A 16232-nucleotide genomic window follows, 5' to 3' on the forward strand; every position below is an offset into this window, starting at 1 on the left:
GGTAAACAGGACAAATACAGAAGATGAATCTCCCTAACAGTTTCAGCTCCCTCCATACATTTTCTATAGGATTAAGGTCTGGAGACTGGCTAGGCCACTCCATAACCCTTATGTGCTTCTTCTTGAGCCACTCCTTTGTTGCCTTGTGGGTATGTTTTGGGTCATTGTCATGCTGGAAGACCCATCCACGACCCATCTTCAGTGTTCTGGCTGAGGGAAGAAGGTTCTCATCCAAGATTTTACAATACATGGTCCCATCCATTGGCTCCTCAGTGCAGCAAAGTCGGCCTGTACCTTTAGCAGAAAAACAGCCCCAAGGCATAATGTTTCCACCTCTGTGCTTGACTGTACAGATGGTGTTCTTAGGGTCATAGTCAGTCAGCATTTTTCTTCCTCCAAACATGGCGAGTTGAGTTTAATGCCGAAGAGCTCAAATTTGGTCTCCTCTGACCACAGCACTTTTTCCTAAACCTTCTCTGAACCCTTTAGATGTTCATTGGCATGACTGTACATGTGCCTTCTTGAGAAGAGGGATTCGCCGTGTTTGGAGTAAGAAAAATGCTGACTATAACCCTAAGAACACCATCCCTACAGACAAGCACGGAGGTGGAAACATTATCCTTTGGGGCTTTCTCTGCTAAGGGTACGGACCGACTTTGCTGAATTGATGGGCCAATGGATGGAGCCATGTATTGTAAAATCTTGGATGAGAACCTTTTTCCCTCAGCCAGAACACTGAAGATGGGTCATGGATGAGTCTTCCAGCATGGAAATGACACAAAACATATCGCCATGGCAACAGAAGAGTGGCTCAAGAAGAAGCACATTAAGGCCATGGAGTGGCTTAGCCAGTCTCCAGACCTTAATCCTATAGAAAATTTATGGAGGGAGCTAAAACTTCGAGTTGCCAAGAGACAGCCAAGAAACCTTAAGGATTTAGAGAGGATCTGTAAAGAAGACTGGACCAAAATCCCTCCTGAGATGTGTGCAAACCTACAAGAAACGTCTTACCTCTGTGCTTCATGTACTGTCATGTTTTGCTTGGGGATCAAATACTTGTTTTACTCACTGAACTGCAACTCAATTTATAACACTTGTATTATGCGTTTTTTTCTGCATTTTTGGTTGATATTCTGTCTCTATCATTTAAAATACACCTATGATAAAAAATGATAGACCCTTCATTTCTTTGTAAGTGGACAAATCTACAAAATCTGCAGGGGATCAAATAATTATTTTCCCCACTGTATCCCAGGAAATTGGCTCAGAGTTGCCATGTATATGGCCAGCTCTGCGGTTGGATGGTGGTATGTCATCCCAGCTCAATGCTGTCACCCTTCAATGATAAAACATTCTGAACTGCTCTCGTGGACGTCTGGGACTTGTTGTCCCGTCACTGCTGGGGTCTGACCGTGAAACACCGAAGCATGTATTAGCCGTCTTTGTCATGTCTTTCTTCTCTGGTCTGACATATCCATCCTCCTTCCTCCAGAGCCGTCCCCCGCCAGCTCACAGGGGACACACAGAACAGACTCTGGAGATACATCAGATGGAAACTCCACACCGCTGCCTGAGCAGACCCCCAAGAAGAGCCGACCCTGCACGTAAAGGATTCGGGTAAGAGGATTTACTACAGTGTGTGCTCCATTCCTGACCCCCTTTCTCTGGGCTCATCTAATCCTGACCCACCTGGGTCAATCTAATCCCAACCTGGCAGAACTAACCTAATCCCGACCCACCTGGGCTCCTCTAATCCCAACCCGCCTGGGCTAACTTTAATCCCGACCCACCTGGGCTCCCCTAATTCCGAGCCGCCTGGGCTAACTTTAATTCCGAGCCGCCTGGGCTAACTTTAATTCCGAGCCGCCTGGGCTAACCTTAATTCCGAGCCGCCTGGGCTAACCTTAATTCCGAGCCGCCTGGGCTAACCTTAATTCCGACCCGCCTGAGCTAACCTTAATTCCGACCCGCCTGAGCTAACCTTAATTCCGACCCGCCTGAGCTAACCTAATCGTGAACCACCGGGGCTCTCATTAGGATACAACATTTGTGAGTACAACTCTTCCCCTCTACCTTTTTTCCTTCCTCTTTTATTCCTTTTTCTTTCTTATCTCCCACCCAAATCTTTCTCCCTCTCTGTGTCTCCTTCCTCTTTCTCCCTCCTCTGTGCCCCCCCCTTCTTCTTCTTCTTTATCCCCCTCTCTCTCCCCTCTTCTTTATCCCCCTCTCTCCCTCTCTTCTTTATCCCCCTCTCTCCCTCTCTCTTCCCCTCTTCTTTATCCCCCCTCTTTTTTATCCCCCTCTTCTTCTTTATCCCACCTCTTCTTTACCCCCCCACCCCTCTTCTTTATCTCCCCTCCCCCTCTCTCCCCCCTCTTCTTCTTTATCCCTCTCTCCCCCCTCTTCTTCTTTATCCCTCTCCCCCCCTCTTCTTCTTTATCCCTCTCTCCCCCCCCCTTCTTCTTTATCCCTCTCTCCTTTACCCCTCTTCTTTATCCCCTTCTCTCCTTTACCTCCTCTTTTTATCCCCCCCTCTCTCCTTTACCCCTCTTCTTTATCCCCTTCTCTCCTTTACCTCCTCTTTTTATCCCCCTCTCTCTCCTTCACCCCCTCTTCTTTATCACCCTCTCCTTCACTCTCTCTCTCCCCCACTCTTCTTTATCCCTTTTTTTTTTTTTATTACCTTCTCATTCATCTCCTCTTCTCCCCCCCCCCCTCTTTATCCCCCTCTCTCCTGTGCCCTGTTTTCTTTACCCCCTCTTCTTTATCTTCCTCTCATTATTCCCCCATGCACTTTGCTGTGGAGGGGTGAGTCTTGTCATGTTACATGAAGCCAATGTAGAAGTGACTTTTTCCAGGCTGACCTCGCAGTAAACAAGTGGTAGTGGGAGGGGGAGGAAGTGGCCGGCTGCAGGAGCATGGCAGTGACGTGTCTTCTGTTTGAAAACAAACTGCACATCGCTCTGCGGTTTCCAGGGCTTTGTTTTTGCCGTGGGGCGTGTGCTGTACGTGTAGTATGCAGTGACAGTGTATATACACAGCTCTACACTCCCTCTCAGGTGACACTGATAACTTTCTAAGTGAAACATGGACACAGAATTCTACATGAGACTTTCCTGAAAGTTCTGATAGAAAATAGCAGAAATGTGTCAAACATGTAAGACGATCCTAGAATAGTCCTGTGATGGAAGGCTCTCCGGGAGGAGTGGGGGAAGGTCCTAAGACTTGGAGGTATATGGGAGTTGTGATTGCAGTAATATTGACCAATGGGGTGTCAGATCCACAGACCACATTCCCCCTTCAGCTGGGATTAGTAAATGTGCATTCAAATTTAAAGTGTTTTTATTTATTTATTTTTACTGTGTGCCTCCATGGTGTGACAATTTCCTAAGGAACGGTCTAGACAGACTCACCAGCTTGCCTGTACTTGCAGTGTAGAGGTGATGGTTAAAGAGACCCTGTCCTTTCAGGGTACAATGACCAGGTTTGATTGAAGCCCACCCTTGGACTTTCTTATACTCTCCTTTTACAGAGCTCCTCCACCTCTCTTTTCTCTGTTGTGGCTGCTGCAAATCTTGTGTCAACTAGTGTTGGGGTGATGATGTCCCCCCCCCCCCCATGTGACAGTGTTTGGGGACAGAGATTGGCTGTTAGACTTGAGCACTGCTTTGTAGGAGTAGAGCACATGCTCCACCATTCTACAAGCACTGGGTATTTTGGGCAGCAGAGAATATAGCTAGGTTGGGGTGGGCATTAAAGAGAACCTGTCACTGAATGTACCAGCCCTGGAACTTGTGTGGAATGTGTGTGTGATTAAAGGGGTCATCTTTGTGACTTTACAGTTAAAAAACATTATAAAATATATGACATGTGCATGTAGCTTTGCACCAGTATTGGTGCAGATACTAAGCATTTGCTCAAGTACTTGTACTCATACAAATGCTCCAATACTAAAACCGATGCCTTCAAGTCCACAGACTGCGATTTGTCATGCAATTTGACAGTTTAAAATTGCATGACAAGTTGCACCCCATTGCTGGTAGTGGAACTGTTCAAATCGTTGTGACTCAAGTCGCAGTAACTTTCAAACGGGTTCCTGCACCACTTTTTTGCTATTTCATTGCGACTTGCATTGCCTTCTGTTGAAAGAAGTCGCAAGCCACAATGAAATCAGAGGTCCAAATCGCACACACTGGTCCAGTCACACTGGGGTGAACCAGGGATACATCCAAGGGCGAAATAGGTATTAGCATCTGGTATGGGATACATCCAAGGGCAAAATAGGTATCAGCATCTTGTATCGGTGAGCACTTGAGAAAAAGTATCGGTACTCGTAATTGGCCTTAAAAAAATGGTATTGGTGCTTCCCTATATGCATTTAAGTTCAGTATTGGAATGTTTTTGTAGAGCCTGTGTGTCAGCTGGCAATTCTCACAAAGGTCTTGTCATTTTCTCTTGCAGGATCCAGCCCCCCCCCCTTCCCCCAGTGCCGGCTGACCCCCTGCCCGCTCAGCCCCCGGACTCTGTCACTGGCGGAAGCATCCTGCAGAGCACTGATACAGAGTAACACTACAGAGGACGGGCATCGCATGTAGCATTGTACAACTTGGCACCTTCCACTTCTCTTACTGCCCGTGATGCTCAGTTGCCCCCCTCCTTCCCCCTTATGTAGCACAGTAGCATTTTTTTTTTTTTTAGAGAGGGGCAGTTGGGGGGGTGCGCATACAAGAAGGGCATCACGCCAATCAGAGCGAAGAGAAACATTGGAGCTCCAGTGCAAGATCACCTGACTGATTTTTTAATTCTTCCACGAGGCCAGGCCTGTTATACATTGAAGAGAGGGGGCATTTATGCTGACTGGCGCAAAGGATAAAAAAGGGTTGTTGCCTCTAGTAACAGTTCCAGTGCAGGAGAGGGGGGAGGGGGCATTCTAAGAAATCTCAGAAGTTAGGTGCAAATCTAAAAAAAAACTTGTTACGAAATGTAAGTGGTTTCCAGAAATCAAGTCACAGCCCATTCTTTTTAATGGCACCTGTTCAAATCGGTGCGGCTTAAAGTCGCAGCAACTTTGAAAAGGTGCCCTCACTACTTTGATTCTACTTGTCATGTGGCTGTGTTCCAGAGAGTGTAAAGTCAGATCAAAGTCGCATTCCAAAGTTGCACTGGAAATCATGACTTTGGAGTCATGCTAGTGTGAATGGAGCCTTAGAAGCTTCTACTCTTCAGTTCTGGGAGCATAGATAGTGCACCTTAGTATGGCTGTTTTCAGGTCTGGGCTCAGCCAATGCACAGCCCTCGGATGGCCAGTAAAGCATAGAAAGCAGTGAAATCATCCCTAAGAACCTCTTCATAGTAGAACTCTACTTTGGGCATCCCTAAGAACCTCTTCATAGTAGAACTCTACTTTGGGCAACATCTCCTTTTGTATTGTTTGCACCAGTTTTGATGCTGTCCTTTGAATCTTGCTTCCGCTTTAGAATGGTGCAAAATTTTGAGCTCCACTAAGAAACCAGAGGCATATTGACACAACCAATCAGCTGAGTGAGTACAGATTTTGGAGGCTTCCTTTTACACAATTGGACTTTTGAATGATAACTTTAATGTTCTGCCTCAGCACAGGAGTAGTTTTTTCAAGTTTTATAAACATTTTCTTTTTTATAATCAGGCAGAAGGGCCTCTCCTGTGCTAGACTAAAAAGATCATCAAACAGATAAAAAATGTTTTCATTTTTTTTTTTTTTTTTATATGGCTTTTTAAAAAAAAAAAAAAGTTTTTTTTTGCATGCTGGTTTAATGAAGCGCAACTCAGGATTGGGCAAGGCAGCTGGGTGTCCAAGAAAACTGCTCGGACGTAGCTGCCCTGTAGCACTTAAACTATAACTCTTTTTTTTTTCCTGTTAAAGGGGACCTGTCAGAACTATTTCTGCTTGTCACAGCTGAGGCTTCCATCTAGATCTGTAGGCTGGGTTTGCCTGATTCTCAGAGGTGGTGCTAGTTACAGGGCAGCCAAAGCAGTAGTTGACGCTGCAAAGGTGTGCTCTGCCCCTGCAACCAGCACCATTTATAAGAGGTGGGTGACCGTGATCTGGATAGGATTCTTGTATTAGATAGGCAAACATTTTTTCTGACAGGCTCCCTTTAAAAGTTCACAGAGCTTACCCAAGATAGCCATGTAGGAACCAAACAAAGGTCAATTTAACAAGTATGTTTTTTTGCATAATTCACCCGCAGTAGATTACATTTCTAGTTCATCCTCCATGACAACACCATAATCAAGAGGTAGACCTTGCCTACCAGGGAAGACCAGATGTTGATGGTGGAGATCTCTAGTTATACCTGATGGGTGGTAGGTGAGGAGGGTTGGCTTTGAACTCTTTCTCATTCTATTGATTGGTGGGGTTAAGGAGCTGTCATGGAGGATTGCAGGAAAGGCAATGACCAGTAAGCGAAGCTAACTTTTTTTTTTTGTACAAGGGCTGTTATGTACTCAGCCACTCCCTTTGAATAACGCCACTTCAGGTCAGGCAGGGTACTGAACTTTCCATTTCAGCAACATGTCAAATCTTCCATAATTCACAGATGGTCGATGAGGTACTCTCCCCTTTCTACACAATGTATTCAGGCCTCTACTTGTGTCGAAAGATGGCTCCACAGTATTTTTTTTATTTACCTTCTTTTTTTATGTTTGTACATATAAATATATCTATTTTTTAATTTGTGATAGGGTTGAAAATTGATTCTGGTCTTTTGTACACTGGCACAGCTGTGTGACAGGAGTCTGGTTCTAAGCTTTATGTCTTCATGCAAGCAAACTATTTCCGTTATCAGAAGAGTCAGGGGTCAATCACGTTCCCTGAACCAGTACAATGCGCCCCCAGGACAGTAGGGGGCTTAATCATGTTCTATCCGGTTGTCACAACACACATGTTCAAGGTCAGTTTTCCTGATGCACGGTCCACCCTCCCATCACAAAAAGTTGGGGCGGCTTTTTTTTTTTTTTTTGTTTTTATGCCTTTTTCACCACAGGCCTTACGGTATGATAGTACTGCACTTCCTGGGAGCCAGAGTCGCTGGCGCCCAGATATAGTACTCTCTCGTAAACCCCTCTTCCCTTTGTGACGCCTGTGCATTGTCTTTGTATGTAGCATATCATGACCAAGTTTGAGGTGTGTGTGTGTGTATCTCTGTGTAAAGACACTGAAACATTGTACTAACTTATTTATGTTTAAAAGAAGAAAAAAGTAAAAAAATTGTTTAATCTAGAAAATATTTTTTGTTTTCGAAAAGCCAAAGCGGCAAATTTTGTGCAACTGTAAATGCTGTTTATATATACATATAATTTCCTTTTTTTTTTTAGCAGGGTTTTTTTTACTTTTTATGTTTTTGTAATAATTTGGCAGTAGGAAAAAAACAAAAACAGATTGCAGACTGAGCCAGATGACATTTATGAGAAAAAAATATTACTTTTTTATAAGTTTGGAAGAAAAAAACATTTAATTTCTGTTCCAATGTCATGCAATCATTAAAAAATAATAAATTCTTGCACAAAAATTGTGTGTGTGTTTCTCTTGTCTAAGGAGAAGGGTGGGGAGTTAAAGATCGGAGGATGGAAAAGATCTAGGGTATGCAATGGGGAACAAGGAACTTGGGTTCAGATTCCTGACAATGCATGCTCACTCTGAAGTGGTTGAGCTGAGACAGCACCTTTTGATGATGTTGAGCAATCTGTTAAAGGAACAACGTAGATCTGAGCTGCACTTCTTAAAATATTTGAGCGGCACAGCAGTAGGGTACTTGAAGTGACTGCTATGTAAAGCCAAGATACAAGGACAGAATGTTACCAGCTTTCCAGACCCTTGATGTCCCTTCTTCTAGGTGACATAGTGACTAGAAGGGCCCAAAATGTCACCTAATGTCACATAAAAAAAAATTGTGAGAATTTCATTGGAAGTGCTGGTGAATTCCTCTCCTTGTATCCGGGCATATTGATAATACACGAGTATGTTAAAGCATGAGAAAAATAACATTCCCCTCTGGGTGATCTCTGTACAAGGATTTTAACAAACACTATTGCAGATTCCTACCTTTTGTTAGTCTGAAGAAATCACTATTTGTGCGCCCCTGTGCTGAGTGGGTCTAATGGGAGTGATTTCATAATTATCTGTCAGCTGTGGCAGCTGCAGGGCACTAATGAGGAAGCTGCTGGGTCTGCATCCCTTTAGTCGTGTTCCTATTGGGAGTATCTCACCAAAAAAACATTTTTGTTGCAAGGGATGCCAGAAATCTGACATGTATCTTAGGCAGACTTCTGGGAAAATTGGAGAGCCAATCACACAAGCAGGAAAAGTTTCTGGGGTGTGGTCAGTATACATTCTGTGTACAGAACAGCTCTAGGTGGCCATATTGCATGGCATTTTCAGAAAATTACAACAGCTGCAGATTAAGAAAGAAAGGTAATTTTTAATAACATTCAATTACAATATGATTTGTGTCGCAATTGTATACACTATATTGTTTTTTCTTTATTTGCTGATTTATTTTTTTTCCCCACAACAGTGGAGTTACCCTTTAAAGTAAAAGAGGTCCAGGCTGCAGCTGTGACAATGCAACCTTGCAAGTTAGAGAACTCAAGACTGCGACACTGACAGATACAAATTTAGATGAGCAACAGTGAATGGGCAACCTAAAAACTGAATTGTGGAAAGTGATGGCTTATTAAAGAAACACTCTAACCACCATGACCACTTCAGGGATTTGAAGTGATCATGGCGGTAGGAGTCAGAAACACTGCACATGCTGGGATATTTACAGTTATGTGCTGGGGGATAGTTGCACCCCTAGCACATGTGACTTAGGCAGCCAGAAAATGTAATGTCCTTATTCATACATGTATGTACACGTCAAAAGGAAGGGGGAATTTGGGACTTTATATGAGACTCCTGACCAACGGAGTCTCCATCCCTATTACATACAGCGAAAAAAAGAGGGGCAAAGAAGCCAGTTGGGACTTTAAATAAGGTGTGGCCAAGCATAAATATATAGCATTAATATGTAATAACAAGGACCAGAAGGAAATAATATAACGTCTCTTTATTGAACTGTCTGTGGGCCAAAATTAGGGTAACCAGATTGCTCACTATAACCACATAACCCATGGTAATGGAGTATACATGAGTAAGACAAAAAGGGGCTTATTGGTACAAGACAGAAATACATGGTAATGCGTTATTCTCCTGGTACATACAGAATGTTAAAAAATGTAAACAAAGGTCTTGGATACATAATATAATAACTTATAGTGGATAAGATAGCCTGTGTAAAGCTCGACGCATTTCGTGACTTGGTCACTTCATCAGGAGGAGGCATAGTACAAGCATCTATTTAAAGTCCCAACTGGCTTCTTTTCCATGTATGTACATGGACATGACATATTATGACAAAACACAACTGGTTATTAAAAAACCTATTGCAACAATTTAATGCACATACCTTTTCTACTTATTTTGCAGACTGCTGGCGGGTACTGCAGGTAATGCTGGTGGGTACTGCTGGTCATGACGTCGGGTACTGCTGGAGGAAGCAGCGGCTGCAGTAGAGAGCTGGTTACTGGGTGGGCACTGGGGCAGAGTAAATGGGGGTTATATAGATGGGATGTGGGGGTCATCTGCGGGGTGTCAGGGTCTCACCTCAGCAATGGCAGCTGCCAGCTCAGCAGGTCCTTGCACAGCTTCCTCCAGTCCTGGGGGGTTAATGCTCCTGTCCTGGGGTCAAGTAAAATTACCAGTGCTCAGTCCCGCAGCCTGAGTCAATCATGTCACATGCGTTCTGACTCCCTAGCCTGCCTCCAAGATCTGCCAGTTGTAGTTTCCTGGCTGGCTGTACTGCTCTCAAGTCTTCACCCACCGGGAGATTGAGCATGGCCGTGGACTACAACTCCCAGTATGCATCAGCGCCGCCAGCTAGTTAGCGGCCGTGCCCCTTGCCTGACTTCCATAAAAACCACAAGAAGAAGAAAAAAATCGTAAAGGTGGGAGACTCTGGAGTGCCGGGGCTGGTGGGCTGCATTGCCTGCAGTTCAATGCCGCAGGTTGGACATGCCTGCTACTAATGTATTATAAGTTGTAGATAAATGAATATTTAGCAGGGGTTCCCTGAGACCAGAACGTTATTTCAAGGGTTCCTCTGTGTTGAAAATGTTGAGAAAGGCTGGTCTAGGCACAGGAGGTACTCTGATTTTCACAAGGAATTTCAGGTAAAAGATTATTTATTTGTGGTACTTTGGCACAAAAAAACATGTATGTATGTATGTCGGAGCCAATCAATTGTGTTGCAGTGCTCATGTGCTAACAAGGAACATGCTTATAGGAGGGGAGAACAGGAACAAGGCTGGAGAAGGATAAAGTCCTAGGGAGTTATTAGTTGTAGCAGAGAACAAAAATCAAATACCCTGCCCTACCAGACAGAGCTGTGTTGACTGGCAGAGCTGTGTAAATCTCAGGAATGGATGGACAGAAATATACATTTTTCAGGTATACCAACTCTCATAGATGTATCTCATCCTTGTATTTAGGGCTCTTGCACATGGGTTGAGCCAGTGCAACGTAAATCCTGTGTATTTCTCACCCTCAGGAAGCCCAGGTGCTGGGTACAGCCGCCTATAGGCATGGATGGGTGTACTCAGGTATATGGCGGTACTCACGTAAACACTAGTATGGCATAAGCGTACAGGTGTATTCAAAGAATAGAACATTTTCATTACTTAGAATACACCAGTACGCTATACAAGTGTTTACACGAGTACTGGTATATACCTGAATACAGCCACACGCAGCCATTCATGATTAACCCTCCTTCTCTCTAATGGTGGCCATACCCATGTCAAATGATCGATTTTGTTGCTGATCGATCTCTTCCAATTGGAATAGTCAATCTATAGTAGATTTGGATCGATAGTTAAAGTGATATTAAGTCTTGGTTTTTTTTTGTTTAACCACTTGCCGCCCGCCCACCGTCAAATGACAGCGGAGCGGTGTGGCTCTCTTTCTGGGACGACGTCATATGACGGCACCCCAGAACGACCGCTCTTGCGTACATGCGTTCCAAGGACACGGCGCAACCCCGATCTTGGTAAAGAGCCAATGATGTAGCTCTTTACCCATGTGATCGGCTGTGTCCAATCACAGCCAGTCACATGTAAATGAGGAAGTGGTGTTTATCGGTATTCCTCGTCTCACACTGTCAGAGTGTGTGGCGAGGAGAGCCGATCAGCAGCTCCTCCTCAAAGGGAAGTCCAGGACAGGTAATCGGGGCACTGATCATCAGTGCCCTGATTACAGTAAAGTACAATATAGTAAAAAACAGTGCCCAATCAATGCCCATCAGTGACACCAATCAGTGCCCACAGTGACCTCAATTAGTGCCTGCTCATCTGTGCCGCTCATCAATGCCATCTGTAAGTGCCCATCAGTGCTGTCCATTAGTGCCCATCAGTGCCGCCCACCGGTGCCACCTATCAGTGCCCATCAGTGCTGCATATTAGTACCTCCTCATCAGTGCCACCTTTTCTGTCTTTTTTTTTTTAGTAAAAAATGAAAAAAAAAAAAAACAGCAGTGATTAAATACCCCCAAAAGAAAGCTCTAGTTGTGTGAAAAAAATTATAAAATTTCATTTGGGTACAGCATTGTATGACCCTGCAATTGTCATTCAAAATGTGACAGCGCTGAAAGCTGAAAATTGGCTTGGGTAGGAAGGGAGTGAAAGTGCCCATTATTGAAGTGGTAAAAATAACAAACATGTTATACTTACCTCCTCTGTGCAGCTGCTTTTGCATAGAGCAGCCCGGATCCTCCTCTTCTCAGGGATCCCTTGCTAGGCAATCCTAGCCCCTCCCTCCTGCCGAGTGCCCTCACAGCAAGCAGCTTGCTATAGGGGTACCTGAGTTGAGCCGCACCTCTATGTGCCCATTCAGTCAAGGAGCCGCGGCTTGGCCTCGTCCCCTCTCTCTTCTCATTGGCTCACTGACTTTGACAGAGGTGGGAGCCAATGGCGCCTGCTGCGGTGTGTCAGCCAATCAGGAGAGAGAGTTCGCGACAGCCGCGACTCTCGCGCAACATCCCTGGTTTGAGATAGTCTAAATCGATCAGAAGGGAAGTTATGGTTGTTTGATTTTTTTACAGGTTTATTCATTTTGATCGAATCGCAGATTGATTGGATGACAAATCCTTTTTTTTTTTTTAGAGACTCCTCTTGCACTTCCTAGTTCAGGGGTGTCACTCAACTTCATCGTGGGTCGCATCAGCATTGTGGTTGCCCTCATAGGGCCGGTGATATCAGTATGATTAGATGTTCAGAAACCCCCACGCCCCCTTACACCCTTACATAAGCTCCCCCCACCATCAGAAGTCAAGAGTCACCTACCCTTCCTTACCTCACAGTGCACCCCTATACCTTGTGCTGCTGCCAGGAAGAAGATGCGGGTGTATCTGGGAAGGGTCGGGAGGAGAACCAGAGGAGGGCTGGAGTCAGCTTCCAGAGTCTGCTGAATGCTGAGATCAGGGGAGGCAGAGGCAAGGTGGTGTTGCGGCTGCACAGAGAGGTGCAGGATCTTTAGGAGGAGTTCTGTCCTACTCTATGCTGCGGACTGCTGAGAGCGGTATGAGTGGGCAAAGACGAGCCTTACTGCAGCTGCACAGAGGAGTGCAGGATCTGGCAAAGGAGTTCTGTCCTCTCTGCTGCCGACTACAGAGACAAGGTGGGGGCAGAGACAAGGGGGGATGCGAGGGCCACATAAAATGGCCCCGGAAGCCACATTCGGCCCACGGGCCTTGTGTTTGACACCTGTGTCCTAGATCCCTTTCTAGGTGGGAATGATGTATTTGTTGTCTGCTGCCTCCTGGGATCCCCACGTCACACGTCCCAGGTGGCCTTAGGGAACTCTATGGCGAGGGGGACAGCCTGGCGGGCAAGTCTGGGGCAAATTATCAGACAAGAGGACAGCTTGCCTCCTGATGGTGGCGCCATACCCGGTGTGCAGTGGGATCGGCAGATCCCTCCAGAACAACGTTGGATCGCTGGGTTAGTGACGTTCGAGTATGTTTTTTGAAAAAGGAAAGGGGGGGAGGGGGGATAGGAAGGGATGTAAAGCTCCCCTTTATTTCACATATCTGCAGGAAAACATTATTGGCAGTTCTTGTCTCAATTGTCTTTTTAAAGGCTGATTTTTGGGTGCGTAAAATCTAAAAATAAAATAAACAAACCCGCAGAACACATTTGCCCTCGCTGTCATGTTTACGTATCTTTTTATTCTCTTTAATCTTTATATCGTATCTTTTTCAGCTTTTCTGCTGTGTGTCAAAATGTAACATGATCTATTACCCATCATGCCCTGGGCTCTCTGATTTGAGGTTTTTTTCAATACTCATTTGCTACATGTTTACTTTTACACTCACATTGCTCCCTACAAGAGTAATAACAAGACAACGTCTGAAGATTAGGGAGCAGGCGAGGCCGCAGGTTGTCAGCCCGGATTTACTGCTCATACACAGCATTATATAAGACTTGTACATTTATTTTCTGCACATCCAGCTTTTCCTTTGGGTTCCGGTTGTTTTTCAACAGAACTTTTTTTTTTTTTTCCTCTTTTCTGAGCTCGGTGACAGACAGGGCCAGCAGCCAATCAGGGCAGGGCTAGGGGGTGCGGCTTTAAGGCATAGGCAAAGAGGAGGGGGGGCAGGGTGAAAAAATTAAGGTGGAACGGACAGATGTTTACACGACTCTTCACGTATACTCGTATATATCAATGTATATTTTACCCATTAGGAAAAACGTACATTTCTGCAAACTCTGATGAGCTAAAATAATCAGTATTATATATTTTTTTTTTACAGGTTTGCTTTGGTGATTTGTCTCTGGATTTTAAAGGAAGCTGTCAGGGCAAAAATATGGGAGCTGGCGCTATAGAGTTGAACCAGCATGCGGCCAGTGAAAGATCGGAATAGCTGATAGGTGGCGGGAAAGATACCAAGTTCGTTATTGACAGGTTCTTATGCAGGTGGACCGAAAATCGCATAGATTGATGTTACGTACGCAGTGTAAGACTGGCCATACATTATGCATATTTCTTTCCTTCAATTACGGGTTGACAGAAAGAAAATTACTTGATTCCCCCATTAACATAAGCCTGGTACACACTATAAGACCGGCCAACTGGATCTGGCCGAGATTCGGACCATGTATGGGCAGGCTGAATGTACCAAGTTGATCAATCGATCAACTTGGGTACAACCCGCCTGCTCAATTTGACATGCGATTATCGTTAGCGGCTGGCAAGTAATAATCACTGTCTTCTCGTTGCGGGGAAAGCTCCCCCCCCCCCCCCCGGCCGAGAGAACACAAAAGATTGGTGGGACGGATTTCCATCAGCACTGTCTGTGTTGATTGGGGAATCGAGGTGCAGGAAAGAAATTTGCTCCGTGTATGGCCTGCATACATTTTTCTTTGTCTTTCAACCCAGCAGGCTGAACGAAAAAAAAAAAAAGACAGATTGCTGTACTAACATAAGTGATGTTAGTACAGTGATCTCCCCTGCTGTGCTCAGGGCTGCCGTTAGAAGTCACAGGGGCCCCATACAGCCTACCTGGCAGCCCCCCCCCCCTAATATTTTAGGACAATATTTTCAATAAAAGTACACTAAAATCATTATTAGCAGACACAAACATAACAGATAACCTGTGTGAATTAGCCATTTTTAATTGTTTTTTACATTTAAAAAAAAACATGTAATAATTGTTTACAATTATTTTATTTTATTATTTTTTGAAATTATTTATTACAATTATTAATTACTTTTTTATTTTTACATTTTGTTATTTTTTTTTTACAACACAGGGAAGCCTGCAGCGCTGTGGGGGAGGGGGGGCACAGTAAAAGGGGGGCACACGGGGAGGGGGAGTGGTGTGGGAGAAGCAATTACAGAAACAATGCCTTGTGTCTGTGTCTCTCCCTGCAGCAGTTAAAAGCAAGCAGGAGGGGGGAGAAACTGGCTTTTAACTGCTGCAGAGAGCCGCACAGGACTTCCTTCTATACACCCACACCCCCCCCCCCCCTGCCCGACCGCACCGATTCCCCATGCTGTTGGGGCTCCCCTGTGTGGCCAGGTCCCCTGCAGGAGGACTGGTGCCCCCCACCCCCTCCATCAGGGGACCTATGCTAATGTGTTCTAACATGGGGACTGCCCCCTCCCGCCAGAACACACAGGTCAGCACTCACAGCCTTTGGCTACCAGCACTGATCAGATGCTGGTTTTCCAGCATGCCCATTCGACAGAAGCCCGTCGTGAGATCAGCTTCTGTTGGAAAGGGAGTTGTATGCACAGGCCAAAAGTCGTCTGGTTTCTGCCGAACCGACCGGTTTCAGATGATTTTTGGCCTGTGTTTACCCGGCAATAGTCAGTTTTGATGGGGGAATCCTTCCCGCTGAGCTATTGTATTCCGACAGTGGGAGGTTTCCCCGCCGTCAGAATACAATGATCACTGCTTGAGGCTATAGCTGTCAGCAGTGATTAAACGAAAAAACCCAACAGGCTGGTTGTACTGAAATCAATAGATCAACTTCAGTACAACCAGCCTGCCCATACATGGATTAAAATTCGCTCAGTCTCTGCTGAACTGCCCTAATTTCTATCCATATATGGCCTACTTTACACTTCCAGGTATTTATTACTTCCTACAGACAAAAACTGGTCCCATCACTCAAAAAAAAAGGAGAAGAAATGGAATCAGTGACAGATTTTATCTTCCTAGGCTCCAAGATCATGGCAGACGGTGACTGTAGCCATGAAATTAAGAGACGTTTGCTCCTTGGGAGGAAAGGAATGGCAAACCATGACAACATTATAAAAAGCAGAGACATCCCCCTACCAATAAAGTGCCGTATAGTGAAAGCTATGGTTTATCCAGTAGTAACCTATGGCTGTGGAAGCTGGACCATGAGGAAGGCTGAGCCCGGAGAATTGATACTTTTGAACTATGATGTCAGAGAAGACTCATGAAAGTCCTTTGGACGGCAAGAAGATCAAACCAGTCAATCTTGAAGGAAATCAACCCTGAATATTTACTGGAAGGTCAGATCCTGAAGCTGAAACTCAAATACTTTGCCCACCTAATGCGAAGTGAGGTCTCATTGAAAAAACCCTGATGCTGGGAAACATGGAATGAAAAAGGAGATGAGGACGA

General features: G+C 45.0%; 1 long non-coding RNA gene across 1 annotated transcript; it reads right to left on the bottom strand.

Moving 5' to 3' along the window:
* Positions 1-5243: 5243 nt before the first annotated feature.
* Positions 5244-5563, bottom strand: LOC309554286. The gene is made up of 2 exons (XR_014225224.1): positions 5405-5563; positions 5244-5363 (listed from the first exon to the last, which is right to left on the bottom strand). It is a non-coding gene; the product is annotated as an uncharacterized lncRNA (long non-coding RNA).
* Between the last annotated feature and the right edge of the window lie 10669 nt (positions 5564-16232).

Source organism: Pelophylax lessonae (assembly GCF_965119305.1).
Source record: "Pelophylax lessonae genome assembly, chromosome: 4".
Lineage (NCBI taxonomy): Eukaryota > Metazoa > Chordata > Amphibia > Anura > Ranidae > Pelophylax > Pelophylax lessonae.